Here is a 15,408-nt window from a genome sequence, read left to right as displayed (position 1 = left end):
GCATACATGTAAAGTAATATCTATTGCCACTGTAAATTAAAAAATAACTCCAGATGTTCATTCCTCCATGAACAACAGCCTTTTTAAAGTGGAATTTAATGTGATTATTCAATTTGTCCCATCTTGTCAGTTTAAAAATACTGCTATCACAAAAAGGGCAGTGAGTATTTCTGCAGCATGTCGTGCATTGCTCCAAAGTTGGTAGTGCTGAACCTCTCTGAATCGTTATTTGCTGCTATAGGTGAAATAAAATACAATTAATGCAATTCTCATGGTCAGAAAATTTAACAAATGCTGTAAAATACAACGCCAACAACAAATTAAATCACAAATCATTAATATGTAACCTAACAAAGTGATACAATCCAACTGTAAAATAACAATACATGATCAAGTGCCTCTGTCACAATTCTCACTTAGTCACATTTATTATAGCACTTTTTACAATACAGATTGTTTCAAAGCAGCTTTACAGGGATAATAGGAAAATAGTGCAACAAAGTTTGTCTCTGCAGATCTAGAATAAAATAGTGTCGTACAGCTTAAGTAAGTTCAGTGTTGATTTATTTATGTTGTAAAAAAGTTATTAATTCAGTTAATTAATCTATATAGCCATTCTGGAGAAAACAGTGATGTCATCATCCAGCTCAGTTCAGTTCTCTATAAGGGTGTCAATGACAAATTTAGTTAGTTAGTTAAGTTTTAATTGGGTCAACTTCAAAGGAAAAGGGAAAAAAGAAAAACAATTTACAAACAAACATGTTCAAAAGATCAATCGTATTGTTGAATATTAACTTACAAAATACTTAGAGCCGTTTTGTAAACGTAGGCTATAACGTTAAGTAGCCTACCGTAATTCCTCAAATAAAAACCGGGGCCTTTATTTACCTGAACTGCGGAATGTAACCGGCTTTTATTTGAAGCAGGCTTTTATAAGAGGCAGGCCTTTATTTCTAATTCCATCTTTTTCATTAATAATAGAATTGGACCGATAGACGATGCAATCATCTATCGCGATGGCTGACAGACATCACTATGTTGAGACTGCATCGCGATCCCCCCGCCCGCCCTGTTTCCATGGTGACGCGTCATGCTTGACACGCACGTGATTCACCACAGCCAAATAGCGCTGTATGGCAGATGCAGCAATTTTTCTAAATATTAACAAACTTGCTTAAACTTCCAAACTCCGATTCTCAAATACATGTAAGAGAGTTTGTTGTGTCGTTTACAAACCTTTAACGTTATAAATTGTCTTGATCTGTAACGTGAGATGTTTGTTTGGCCCGCAGTTCAGAGATTCCTGTCTGCTGGATTTATTACAGCACGTGAATTCATCAGTTTCTCACGACATACATTAAAGTAAGTGGCCGGTGAACTGGGAGAAGAACGAGTAAACTTAATAGTTACTTGCACTGTGATATGAATAAAACACCTCGGCAAATATAGGCTATTTGAATGAATTGTTATTGACGCTTCCATAGACACTATTGTGTATTTTACAAACTATAAATGTATTGTTCTTCTATAAATGATATGTATATAAATGTCTGAAACTTAAAATAAGCATGATGTGGTTAAAAACACTGAATAGTTCTGATATACGGTCAGGGCCGGTGTTCTGACGATTCATGCTACCCATCGAGATGTGCTACTTACTGGTTATGCGCATGTGCAGACTAATTTTTCTTCTGCTTACCACGCCCAAAAATCTATGCATCCTTGCTGTGGAGACTTGTAGGAAACTTTGACAGGTCAAAGATTAATATTTGATGATAATTTTTTACTTTTCACACCGTTTTAAAAAATAAAAACAGTACAGTATACTGCACTCTTAACTTCGAATTTTATTAATGTCATTTTCACTTGTTATATCAAAAGTGATAATTGCTAGTTCATTTAAAACATCAAAATATGCTCCCCATACACCTACCCTGATTTAAATGAAATAACGATGTCATAATATTTTGAGATTTACACAATTATGGAAACAATAGGGAATTAATCAAGATTCTCTGTGATCGATTCGCGCTCGGGTAGCATTTTTTTGCGAAGGCAGCACAAATCGACAGACTCTGCTATCGATTCGCGCTACGGTAGCATTTTTCGACAAGGCAGCACACATCGTCAGAACACCTGTTCTAGCCCTTTGGTTGCCCTAGGCGAGATAGATTTTTGCCCCCCACCCCCCCATTTTAGCATTGTGATGGGCTACAATACTACAAAGAACGTTCAAGGATATTTCAATCATCCTACATAGTTGCATTGTACAAATACATTTTATTTGACCATGTAACTTGTAGTAGATAAATGACCATTACCACCACTACTATTATTACTAATCTAGGCTGCTACAAGGCTACGGGGGTTGAAAATTTTGTGCATTTTAATTTTAAATTCATCAATCTGGTGCACTTTGAGAGTTCAAAATTAAAAGCTCCAACCCGTATTCAGTGTTCAAATTAAACAAATAAAAATTCAAACCTCTTTTAGTTAGTGTCTGTCTACATTACAAAATAATAGTTATAATATTAATCCCATGATAATACCCATATATTGTAAAACAACGCACTGAAAAATAAAGGAAACTTTCATAAGTTTTTTACTAATTCCTATATATTAAAGGAGTATTTTTCTATACTTCACATTACAGATGTGATTGGGCCAGCCCAGTGTCAATCAAGAAAACAACCAATGGGCCGCTGATCTACACGTTTCATGCGGTGTCAGAAAAAAAGCTAACGCTGACTTTTTTTTGACCAATGCATTACACCAGCACTAACCCAGCGCCGCCGATTAAGCAAAACAAAACAAAACAAAATGAATGGGCTATTTCTATTTTAGCCCCAGGCCGCTTTTTTGCTTTATCCATCTTTTTGAGGGTGCCTACTCCTCATAAATCTTATGAGGGCGCCTACTCCGCTACACATACCGGTATACCCACTTTTTGCGCCACTGCCAGGCTTATGTGCCGGCCCGGCCCGGGGCTGAGCCCCTGAGAGCCCCGGCCCAATTTAACCACTGGCTGTGAGCTTGATGATATAGTCTACATACCTCTGCTTTGGGCCCGTTTTTCTTCCTCCTCCTTCCTTCGTTTTCGGAAAGCCGATCCCGATGGCTTGGATGTTCTTTTCATAATAAAAGATTATATAATATATGATCATTTATAGCCTACAACCGCCAAGGGGCGTTTAAAGCGCATTTAAAGCGCTAAAACCAGCTGTCAGATGTTTTCGCGCCACTCCCGGTTGCTGAGCAACGCGCGTGAGTTTGACAGCTGCCTGTCAGAGTGACTCAGTCGTTTTTTAGGATTGTATAATCTAGTAAAAGAAATGGACAAATACAAGCAGTGTGTGGACAGTGCACAGTAAAAGTGTACAGCGTGTGCACAGCTTTCATAATACGATACATACATTTAATTTTTTTTTTTTTAACTCTGCAATTTTGCGCCCCGTCCAGCAGATGGCGCGCGGTATGACATGTATACGGTATGACAAGCGCTGAAAGTCCGTCTTTAGCTCAGCGTGAAAGCACAGTTTGAATGTGGCAGTTATGTCGCGTCAGAGCGGGCCGAAATCAATGATGAGATATAGAGGAAAATATCTAGTGGAAAATGAGTATGTTACGTTATGTAATTATATGAAAGGCACAGGAGATTGCCTATCAACACTAAATTTTCCCCGGCCTTAATTTGAGACCGGCCTTTATTTGTCTGTGTTGACCCCGCCCCCGGCCACTATCAGAGGCCCGGCGTTTAATTGACTACCGGTTTTTATTTTAGGAATTGTTGCATCAATCAAAGATAGAACAACTTTCTGCTTCGCCATAGTTAAACATGAACTCCGCCCACCTCCGGCATCAGACTGTTAGGCTGGAGCTGTCGTCCTCACACTGCTATGACGTATGGTTCTGCGGTTCTGCAGTTGGTTATTATTGCTCACGTCACCTGCCACCCCAAACATCCAATAGGAGAATTCAAGTCCAGTAGCCACCGTTCAACCTGAAGAGGGCAGCACTCAGACGTTTTTACACCATATATTGTAGAATTAAAACACTTTATACCCACATGTCATAAAAGTTACTCGAATCAATGAACAGCTCTAATAAAGCCCCATTCTTACAGATCATTAACTAAAAAAAGTTGGTTTAGGGTTCAGTTACCCTTTAATCTCTCACTTAACATTAATCTCGCATAAAAACTTAATATAAAAAAAACTTATATAACACTTAATTTTAGCATTTAATCTCCCTTTTGAGTGTCAAGGCAAAGCATGCTGGGAAATAGAAACCAGTTTCTGTTAAATTTAAGTTTGTCTAAATTAAAAGGAACAAGTAATTATATGACAAATAAATTATACTTATAATGTGTCAGTTTTGTGAACTCAAAAGTAAAAGTACTAAAAATATCATAAAAGTTAATTTGATTGAACTAATTTGTTTTATTTAAGTTTATACCCTACTTAAACTATTTAATTACAGTGATCTATCTATCTATCTATCTATCTATCTATCTATCTATCTATCTATCTATCTATCTATCTATCTATCTATCTAATCATAATAAATCTGTATTACAAAAAAAAACAGCTTGACTTCTTAGTTTCTATATTCAGCATGCGAAGAGTGACTAATATTTACTTAATGGAAAAGAGCCATCTAAACAGTCTGCATGAACTCTCCTTTTGTGAAGATGGAAAGTCATGCAGGTTACAGATTACAAATTTGACATTTTTGACCGAACTAACCATGTATTCATAGCAGTGTTATTTTGGAGCTAATCTATTTTCCAGAGTCTAATCTTGATGTGTAACTGTCAAAAAGTTTTATATTTGTAGATTTTGGCAAAGCTTGAATTGATTCTCACCTGTGGTTGTTATTGTTAAGATATTGTTTTACTTTCTTGCATAGACAGCAAAATGAAAGAGAGACAATTTAACCCTGAGGCACCATGAGGTCAACTATAATTACTGCATGTGTACTACAAACGCACCGCTCTTATCTATGTTATTCCACAGTCTCATATCATTTAAAGCTGGAGTAGCCTACTGTTTGAAGTAGACTGTCAGGTGACCTTCTGTCACACAATCAGAAGGTCAATAGAGAACATCAAGCACAGGAGTAGGGCACTCGTAACATGAAAAAAAATAAACAGGAGATAGATAGATAGATATATATATAGATAGATAGATAGATAGATAGATAGATAGATAGATAGATAGATAGATAGATAGATAGATAGATAGATACCCATCATTACAGAACATATTGTGTTATATATTACAATATATTGAATAATTCTTAAGGAATTGCCCCTTTGTGTGTATTGAAAAATATATTTTCAATATATTTACACAGTAAAATGTAATTAGATGAAAACAGAAAACTATTGCCTTATATTTGCTAATACAAAGACATAATTAGTGGTATTTTATAATCATCATAAAACATCCTAAGCCACTGATCTCATCCCAATATTTATCACTGATCAAAAGTGTTAGATCATTAAATGCATTTAACAATTGTATTATACACACTGTGACACTATAATAACAGCGCTGTTGTGGTAATAAGATACTTTTATTAACACATTGCACACTAAATGTTTTTAATATGCCATGTTTAAACACATGAATCTCACCAATAGTGGCATCTTTCATGCTGTAATGTATGTTGAGAAACCATAGATGAGTTTTATAACATAATAACATCAATACAAACCCAACAGATAATCCAAAGATTTGTTTAGCCATGATGACTATGTTGAATGACAGAGAAACCTTATGCTAAAAAGTCAAGAGCCTAACTAAAGCAAACACTGATAACCACAATGGTGAGTGCAATCTTTATTATTTTCAATAATCATCAACATCTTAACCTCTGTTAATTCTCAATAAGAACTTCTGTAGACGTATGACAGAAATCAAGTCAAACTGTTATTAATAAGTGAGGCATGTAATGCTGTTTTTGTTGATTAACCCTCCTCTGCAGAGATCTTGAGAGATCTGTTAGTGTGTAAGGTTCTGTTGGGATTTAAAGGGTTTCTGTTGTCTGAGTTTTGTGGGTCACCATTGTGTTGAAGAATAGAGTCTGTGCTTCAGTCCAGCAGAAGACCAAGAAACACTGATGTTATTGACATGGGTGATGAATTTTGAACAGGGAGGAACTTGAAATTGAACCCTGGTTTCCCGCGGAAAGTGCTTCCGGCGGGGGACCGATGAGATTGCCGGTTCTGGGTGTATGCAGAGAATGTCTAATAAGGGGAGAACTTTCCCTCGCGGTAAACTTCCAGCTTCTGAACTGGTTGCAGTTCCACTCTGGTTCCATATGAGGTCGCTCACAGGACGAGTGCAGAATGAATGGAGGTCTAATGGAGCTATACCCCTTAAAATCCACTTTTTTCCGGATATACATTTTTGTCTAGTAATTTGAATGTTGTATTCGAAAGTATATTCAAAGAAATTACTCATTGCTGGGTGTTAGATTTTTAGAGTCACTTATTTGCTTTAAAAAGTATTTTAAAATGTCAATGACGTCATACACATCGTACCACCAGAGATACTGCTTTACGGCAATCCTTCAGTCACTTTGGTGCTTTCGCGCTTTGCACTTTCTTTTCTCTCGAGGCATCGACAACACAGCTGACACAGGTAAATACACGTGCTAGAAGAGTTTTTATTTTGTTGTTTTTAAACACCACACCGAAAATACACACACACACATTCGGATGTCACAATGCCATCAAGCAGTATCTCAGGTCGTAATCAGTCCTTCACTGACTAATCAGCGTTCATTAGCAGAATGCTAGCATGTAATGGGCAACAACAACTCAACCTGTAAGAAATCAAAAGGATATAAGTACTCGTTCATTCAACTTTCGACTTATAACCATGTTGAACTTGCAAAACCTACAATCAAATCTGAGATTTCTCAACGGCAATCGGGTGAAAGAGACAAATTTAGCCGTCTAGCTCCATAGACTCCCATTCATTTTGCACTCAGGGTGATCGCCCCCCAATGGAACTTTGGTGGAACTACAACCTGTACAACCACAGCTAAAAGCTGTGAAAGCCCGTTGATGTGGTTGAAAATACTCATCTCTCTCTCTGTTTGAATACAGTTGCAGAAGACGCTAAAAGCTGTGAAAGCCCGTTGATGTGGTTGAAAATACTCATCTCTCTCTCTGTTTGAATCCAGTTGCAGAAGGCGCTAAAAGCTGTGAAAGCCTGTTGATGTGGTTGAAAATACTCATCTCTCTCTCTGTTTGAATCCAGTTGCAGAAGACTCTAAAACCTGTGAAAGCCCGTTGATGTGGTTGAAAATACTCATCTCTCTCTTTGTTTGAATACAGTTGCAGAAGATGCTAAAAGCTGTGAAAGTCCATTGATGTGGTTGAAAATTCTCATCTCTCTCTCTGTTTGAATCCAGTTGCAGAAAACGCTAAAAGCTGTGAAATCCCGTTGATTTGGTTGAAAATACTCACCTTCCTTCTCTCTGCCTGAGTCCTGCGAAGAGCCGCTAAAGCTGTGAAGTGTACTCACCTTCCTTCTCTCGGCCTGAGTCCAGTGAAGAGCCGCTAAAGCTGCAGAGTGTACTCAACTTCCTTCTCTCTGCCTGAGTCCTGCGAAGAGCCTGCTAAACCTGTGAAGTGTACTCACCTTCCTTCTCTCTGCCTGAGTCCAGTGAAGAGCGTGCTAAAGCTGTGAAGTGTACTCCCCTTCCTTCTCTCTGCCTGAGTCCTGCGAAGACCCCGCTAAAGCTGTGAAGTGTACTCACATCCCTTCTCTCTGCCTGAGTCCAGTGAAGAGCCGCTAAAGCTGCAGAGTGTACTCAACTTCCTTCTCTCTGCCTGAGTCCTGCAAAGAAACCGCTAAAGCTGTGAAGTGTACTCACCTTCCTTCTCTCTGCCTGAGTCCTGCGAAGACCTCGCTAAAGCTGTGAAGTGTACTCACCTCCCTTCTCTCTACCTGACTCCAGTGAAGAGCCGCTAAAGCTGCGAAGTGTACTCACCTCCCTTCTCTCTGCCTGAGTCCTGCGAAGAGCCTGCTAAAGCTGTGAAGTGTACTCACCTTCCTTCTGTCTGCTTGAGTCTGCGAAGAGCCCGCTAAAGCTGTGAAGTGTACTCCCCTTCCTTCTCTCTGCCTGAGTCCTGCGAAGACCCCGCTAAAGCTGTGAAGTGTACTCACCTTCCTTCTGTCTGCTTGAGTCCAGTGAAGAGCCGCTAAAGCTGTGAAGTGTACTCCCCTTCCTTCTGTCTGCTTGAGTCCAGTGAAGAGCCGCTAAAGCTGTGAAGTGTACTCACCTTCCTTCTCTCTGCCTGAGTCCTTCGAAGACCTCGCTAAAGCTGTGAAGTGTACTCCCCTCCCTTCTCTCTACCTGAGTCCAGTGAAGAGCCTGCTAAAGCTGCGAATTGTACTCACCTCCCTTCTCTATACCTGAATCCAGGGAAGAGCCTGCTAAAGCTGTGAAGTGTACTCCCCTCCCTTCTCTCTACCTGAGTACAGTGAAGAGCCTGCTAAAGCTGCGAAGTGTACTCTTACATCTTTGTATTTACAACTTTGAGTAAAACATCCTTGATAAGTTTAAGGCAATAGTTTTCCATGTTTTTACATTGTAAATATACAGTATTGTAAATACTTAATTTTTAATATATTTTTCAAAATATGAAAAGTGAGAATTCCTTATGTATTATTCAATATGTAAGGGATAATGTACATCCAGCCAGTTGTTATCTGAGTATAAACCCCCGACAGGGTGATGAGGACATTGATGCGAAGCATTGATAGATAGATAGATAGATAGATAGATAGATAGATAGATAGATAGATAGATAGATAGATAGATAGATAGATAGATAGATAGATAGATAGATATGACATACATACATACATACATACATACATACATACATACATACATACATACATACATACATACATACATACATGCATGCATACATACATGCATGCATAGATACATAGATACATGCATAGATACATAGATACATATAGCCTGCCTACTTAGATAGATAGAATCACAGTGACTGTACTTTGACAGGGTCACTATAATCCTGAGTAATCAATGCTATGTGACCCTCTCAGATTAGTGGCCTGCATGTCATTGCACTCCAGTAGTGTTTGCTAGTTGGCCATTAAGTGTGCTGCACATCAGACTCTCTGTTTTTCTCTCTCACACAGTATTTTCTCATGTAATGATAGTGTTTTCTCGTGTAATGAGAAAAGTGATAGGGCCGGGGTGGCTGGTAGCCTCCCTTGGGGCAAATCTGGCATGATTACCAGCTGTTTGTTCCAAAGGCCTTTTCTCCATGTTCAAAATGACCTAATGATCTATATTTAAAATAAATATTTTTCCTCTATGAACACAGTTATTCTGTCTGATTATACAAGCTTTTCATAACAGAACTTGGATTTGTCAGAACTTGATATGATTATTCTGAGCAATCATTTTGAACCTGGAACTTAATTTATTTTTAAATAGTTAATTTGTATGATATGGAATAATTACACATCGCTAGCAAAACAACATGAAGAAAAAAAGATGACAATAAAAGATCAGCAAGGACAAATATGATTGCCTGTTAGTCTGAACACTCATGTGGAGTTTAATTTCAAAGGTGTGTCCTTTAAAAAAAAAAATCAATTTAAAGTTGTGTTTTGATTATCTTGACATGTAGCCTACTGTGAAATGTTATCATCCCTCATATTTTTGTCTTTCACCAGATAAAGATTTTAGATTAAAGATCAATTATTTTATTCATGAACACACCATGGTGCAGATAAATAGTAGAGGAACTTGATAAGGGAGCAGTTTACCATGCATGGAATGTATGGTCTTATAAGCTGTTATGCCTTACATGTTCTTTAAGTCATGATAAATCAGTAAATCATTAACTTGTCTTAAACTCATTAACATAGGTTAAGTAATTTCAAAGTTTTAGATCAGCTTACTAGATTCAACTCATTTTTAAAAAGTTAGTTATTTCAGGTGAAATGACTTATTTAGTCAATTGAATACAAAATTGGAATATCCCGCTGGGTTCATTGCTCTTATTGGTAGGTTCGGGGTTACATCACACTGATTTAATGACGCGGAGTCTCTGTTTGCTTCATCCGTGTCTATAAGCGCTTCTATAGCTGGAGGAGAGCTTGCACAACTCTTCCGTCATTATCGCTCATTTTCTGCTTCAACCATATCTTCGCCCTACTAGAAGATTTGATATCATATTCTGTTTGCCATCTCACAAACCACAGCACCTTTTTCTCCAGTCATATGCAAGGTAAGTGACCTTTTTGTCCTGTATGACAATGAATGAGTTGCAATCTACTGACGTTCACATTTTTGTTGAGAGTCCTCTGAAAGCACGCACCGTCTTCTCTCACTTCATACTTTTAAACTGATTTTTCTTTTGGATTTTTACGCGATTGTTGTTTTCTTTTTTACAAGCTCTGTTTATTTTAAAGATATTTCAAGTTTGGGATGCTGAAAATTGTAGGCTAAATTATATTTCTTTTCTTATTTTCTTTTTTCTTTTTTTTAGAGTTTGGAAACGTAATAGCATATACGCGCAATGTTTGTGTCTATTTGACCAGAGGTTTAGTAGCCTAATACTTTTTCTCGTTGTCCTCATCTGCGGAATTTAAAGAGAGCAGTTTGATGTTTCATCAGAAACATTTGATTTTGATATGGTTGTAGTTTTGCTCATTTGGAAACATGCGGTGTAGGCTATTTAAGATGAATTGTTCTGTATTTATATGAATTGATAATGTGACAACGGTGTAAAATTAACTCATACACATAAACAATGATAGGTCAATGAAGTGAAGATTTTTTTCTAATAGATCAAATCCCTCATGTATTATTTTATTGAAAAGGGCTTTAAAGCAGTTTTGGACGTGAATTCCCTAGGCTATGAACATGTTTTTAAGTAAAAAAGTTCATTCTTAAGAGGAAAGCCTTTTGGCATAATGTTTCATTATTATTTCTTAAATTATTATTTTTTTTAAAAAGGTAACAGTTTATTTTGATAGTCCACTTTAGACATTCAACTAACCATAAGTAACTTTGCATCATGTCAACTGTCATTAGAGTATTAGACTGTCTGCTTAATATCTGCTAACACTTTATTTTGTTGGTCCCCCAACTGATAGTCTACTCACTATAAGTAACTTAGCAACTACAAGTCAACTTGTTCTCCTAACCCGAACCCTCACCTAACCATAACTCTGGGAGTACACTTCCTCAGATCACAGATAGAATTAAGTTGACAAAACTTAAATAGATTAAGTAAGAAGAACTTGATGTAATTAAGGTATGCTTACTTAAAGGACAATTTCGGTATTTTACACTTAAAGCCCTGTTTTAAGATCGTTTCTGATGAAATAGAATGGTTAAGATTGAAATTTGGACAAATGCTGCTGTCCCGAGAATTTTCGGTTTCTGTATTAGCACAGGTTGCTACCACAGAAAACCGACCGGCTTTAAGTGTAAAATACCGAACTTACAATTTAATTAAATTAAGGCAACGAGTTTGCACAATTTAATTAAATAAACTGAACTAATTCGTTTTTACGGTGTAATACTCTAATTACAGTTAGTTGTAATGTAGTTGAAAAGTTACTTATAGTTGGTAGAATGTCTATGACTATCGAAATAAAGTGTAACCTTTACAAATTATTAAGCTGTGTACACTCACACATATTTAAGGAATAATTGACGACAGGCCGTTGAATTCTTAGAAAAATAATGCACACCCGAGGGGGATGCATTATTTTTCTATTATACTACAGGGCTGTTAAATTCTTGATTCTGATTGGTTGAGAACGTTCTAAGGTGTGCAATTATTTTCAGGGAAACGCACGGCTAAAGTAGTTTCAGGCAGGTTTGACTGCATTACAGTTCCATATCACTGCGCGTAGTTAACTGTAATAACCGAAAATAGGATACAATTCATAACAAGAAAAAACATGCAGCCCCAGGCATGCGCTTGATCTGCAATTTTCGATGTCTAACTTCACAATCAATGGACACACACATACAGTTTAATTTTAATAAATAAAGTACATAGGCCTATCTATAAAAAATATGAAATTAAACTGAATATATATATAAATTGATAGTCCTGCTGCACGGGTTTTCGTAATTATTCCAGATAATATAACAAATAAATAATTATTGATATGCCTAGGTTCTTGTTAAAAGGGCTTTGTGTGTTTCATTCATTAGGTTATCTACTGTCAATAATAGAAAAAAAGAATGAACGAATTAATTAAAACGAATTGAATTAATAAATAAATAAAAATATTGATCCTCGAGGCACATGCTTTTCTGTCTCATTATTGCAATAATTATAATATGCCAATTTGCTGCTCAAGAAACATATTATTAGCATTTTATTATTTATCATTGAGCTTCAAATCATCTTATTAGAATGATTTCTGAAGGATCATGTGACACTGAAGACTGGAGTAATGATGCTGAAAATTCAGCTTTACCAACACAGAAATAAACTGGATTGTAAAATATTTTCAAATAGAAAAGTTATTTTAAATTGTACAAATATTTCACAATATTACTGTTTTTTTCTGTATTTTGGATGAAATAAATTAAGCCTTGGTGAGCATAAGAGACTTAAAACATAAAAAAAAAATATCCACAAAGCATTGACAAGGGAGGACATAGTGAACAGAAACAGAGAGAACTTACATACTGGTGATAATGAGGGGCACACAACTGAACCAAATGACAAATCAATTAACATCCAGGACAACAAACTAAGGGAATTGGTGCAAACTGAAAATCAAGTCCAAACAGTTTTAGTGTGAATATATATATATATATATATATATATATATATACACTCACCTAAAGGATTATTAGGAACACCTGTTCAATTTCTCATTAATGCAATTATCTAATCAACCAATCACATGGCAGTTGCTTCAATGCATTTAGGGGTGTGGTCCTGGTTAAGACAATCTCCTGAACTCCAAACTGAATGTCAGAATGGGAAAGAAAGGTGATTTAGGCAATTTTGAGCGTGACATGGTTGTTGGTGCCAGACGGGCCGGTCTGAGTATTTCACAATCTGCTCAGTTACTGGGATTTTCATGCACAACCATTTCTAGGGTTTACAAAGAATGGTGTGAAAAGGGAAAAACATCCAGTATGCGGCAGTCCTGTGGGAGAGAAAATGCCTTGTTGATGCTAGAGGTCAGAGGGGAATGGGCCGACTGATTCAAGCTGATAAGAGCAACTTTGACTGAAATAACCACTCGTTACAACCGAGGTATGCAGCAAGACCCCACCGGGTACCACTCATCTCCACTACAAATAGGAAAAAGAGGCTACAATTTGCAAGAGCTCACCAAAATTGGACAGTTGAAGACTGAAAAAATGTTGCCTGGTCTGATGAGTATCGATTTCTGTTGAGACATAAAGATGGTAGAGTCAGAATATGGCGTAAACAGAATGAGAACATGGATCCATCATGCCTTGTTACCACTGTGCAGGCTGGTGGTGCTGGTGTAATGGTGTGGGGGATGTTTTCTTGGCACACTTTAGGCCCCTTATTACCATTGGTCATTGTATAAATGCCAAGGCCTACCTGAGCATTGTTTCTGACCATGTCCATCCCTTTATGGCCACCATATAACCATCCTCTGATGGCTACTTCCAGCAGGATAATGCACCATGTCACAAAGCTCAAATAATTTCAAATTGGTTTCTTAAACATGACAATGAGTTCACTGTACTAAAATGGCCCCCACAGTCACCAGATCTCAACCCAATAGAGCATCTATGGGATTTGGTGGAACGGGAGCTTCGTGCCCTGGATGTGCATCCAACAAATCTCCATCAACTGCAAGATGCTATCCTATCAATATGGGCCAACATTTCTAAAGAATGCTTTCAGCACCTTGTTGAATCAATGCCACGTAGAATTAAGGCAGTTCTGAAGGCGAAAGGGGGTCAAACACAGCATTAGTATGGTGTTCCTAATAATCCTTTAGGTGAGTGTATATATATAAAACTTTATTTCTTTTGAAATCAAATAACAGTGATTTCTTGTTTCATCAATTGGAAGAAATTAGATTAATATAAATGTTCCAAGTGCCCAACCATGTGGAACAAAAACTAACACTAAAACGTTTTAGGAAAATCTACATAGATTTATGAAGTTTATGTTAAAATTTTACAGTTATATTGACAATTGAAAATTCAGATGACTTTGGGAAATGAGTGCAACTAGAGAAAGATAACTGCAGAAGTGGAAGAAAAATAGGTGGCCAAATCGGAAGATTGAAGTCACATTTACTCTGGCTAAACAAAGCACAAAGTACAGAAAGATGATGACGAGGGAAAAAACTGTACTGTTGTACTGGCCTGGCCTAGCCTGTAATGCTAACTCCTAATTATTGCTAAATGTATACATTCTCTTCCCTTCCTAATAGTGTTTATATTAAAGGGGTCATATAATGCCATTTTCATACAAGTTGATTTGATTCTTTAGGGTCTAAATGAAAAGATTGTAATATACTTTAATTAAAAATTTTTGTTAGTATTATAAGAAAACACAAATTTTACCTTGTCAAAAACAGCTCTATTTTCAGCACGCTATTTCAGTGCATATGCCTTTAAATGATAATGAGCTTCGCTCACTCCGCCCCTCTGTTCTACGGGCGTTCATAACAGCGTTATGACCACACCGCACGTGGAGTGTTTCCTTGACAACAGTTGAGGGTATAAGAAAAAAATGGCAGCGGGAGTCTCTGAGGACGACACATCTGTGCCACCGTGTCAGTTTGAACCGGAGTCGGAACAAGATGACGGCCCGAAGAAGTTCAACCATTAAGGCTCGAACATGACCTTTCTGAATGGTTGGTTATTATATTGTCACTTTGATCTATCTTTGTGTACTGGCAGGGTAGAGTAACTTAGTGAGATGTACGAACGCTATGTGTTTACTGATGTAAGTTATACGCACTCAGTTTGTAATAACACGATAACCATAACGTGTTGTTCATTATAAACGTGGGATTATGAATTATATTGAGAACGTCGTACATAGAAAACATGCCGTATGTACCCTGAGTGTAAACCTTAGCCGCATTCATTGTGAAGCGATTTGCAAAGATTAATATAAAGGTTAATAAAATTTTACACTTACTTTTTCTGGAGGTTCAGCAGGGAGACATGAATAGTTGGTAACGATTCTTTTTTCAGGAGCAGCTTCTTATCAAAATCAGCTTTATAAGTTACTTCCTTTGTTAATAAAGCATCTGGTGAGAAAAGATTTGCGAATCGCGCAAACATGAAAGCATTGACGTTGCTCGTGTGGAATATTCCCTTCGAAAACAAAACTCAGCCACTGTGTCTTCAGCGGTTCGGATT

The 15,408-nt window shown here is 37.1% G+C and overlaps 1 protein-coding gene across 2 annotated transcripts in view; it reads left to right on the top strand.

Annotated features, from left to right (window-relative positions):
- The first annotated feature begins 10,084 nt into the window (after positions 1–10,084).
- Positions 10,085–15,408, top strand: part of LOC143728779 (prospero homeobox protein 1-like) — a 66,397-nt gene continuing 61,073 nt past the window's right edge. Inside the window, exon 1 of one of the 2 annotated variants that reach the window (XM_077219618.1) lies at positions 10,085–10,294. The gene's annotated coding sequence lies outside the window, so the exon portion shown is untranslated. The remainder of the gene's footprint in view (positions 10,295–15,408) is intronic. The other variant, XM_077219617.1, reaches the window with a different exon arrangement.

The sequence above is a fragment of the Siphateles boraxobius genome, unplaced genomic scaffold (genome assembly GCF_051911475.1).
Source record: "Siphateles boraxobius isolate OS27281-9 unplaced genomic scaffold, OSU_SipBor_1 8, whole genome shotgun sequence".
Lineage (NCBI taxonomy): Eukaryota > Metazoa > Chordata > Actinopteri > Cypriniformes > Leuciscidae > Siphateles > Siphateles boraxobius.
The sequence above is the reverse complement of the archived record's forward strand: the minus strand, read 5'-3'. Positions and strand labels throughout refer to the sequence as shown.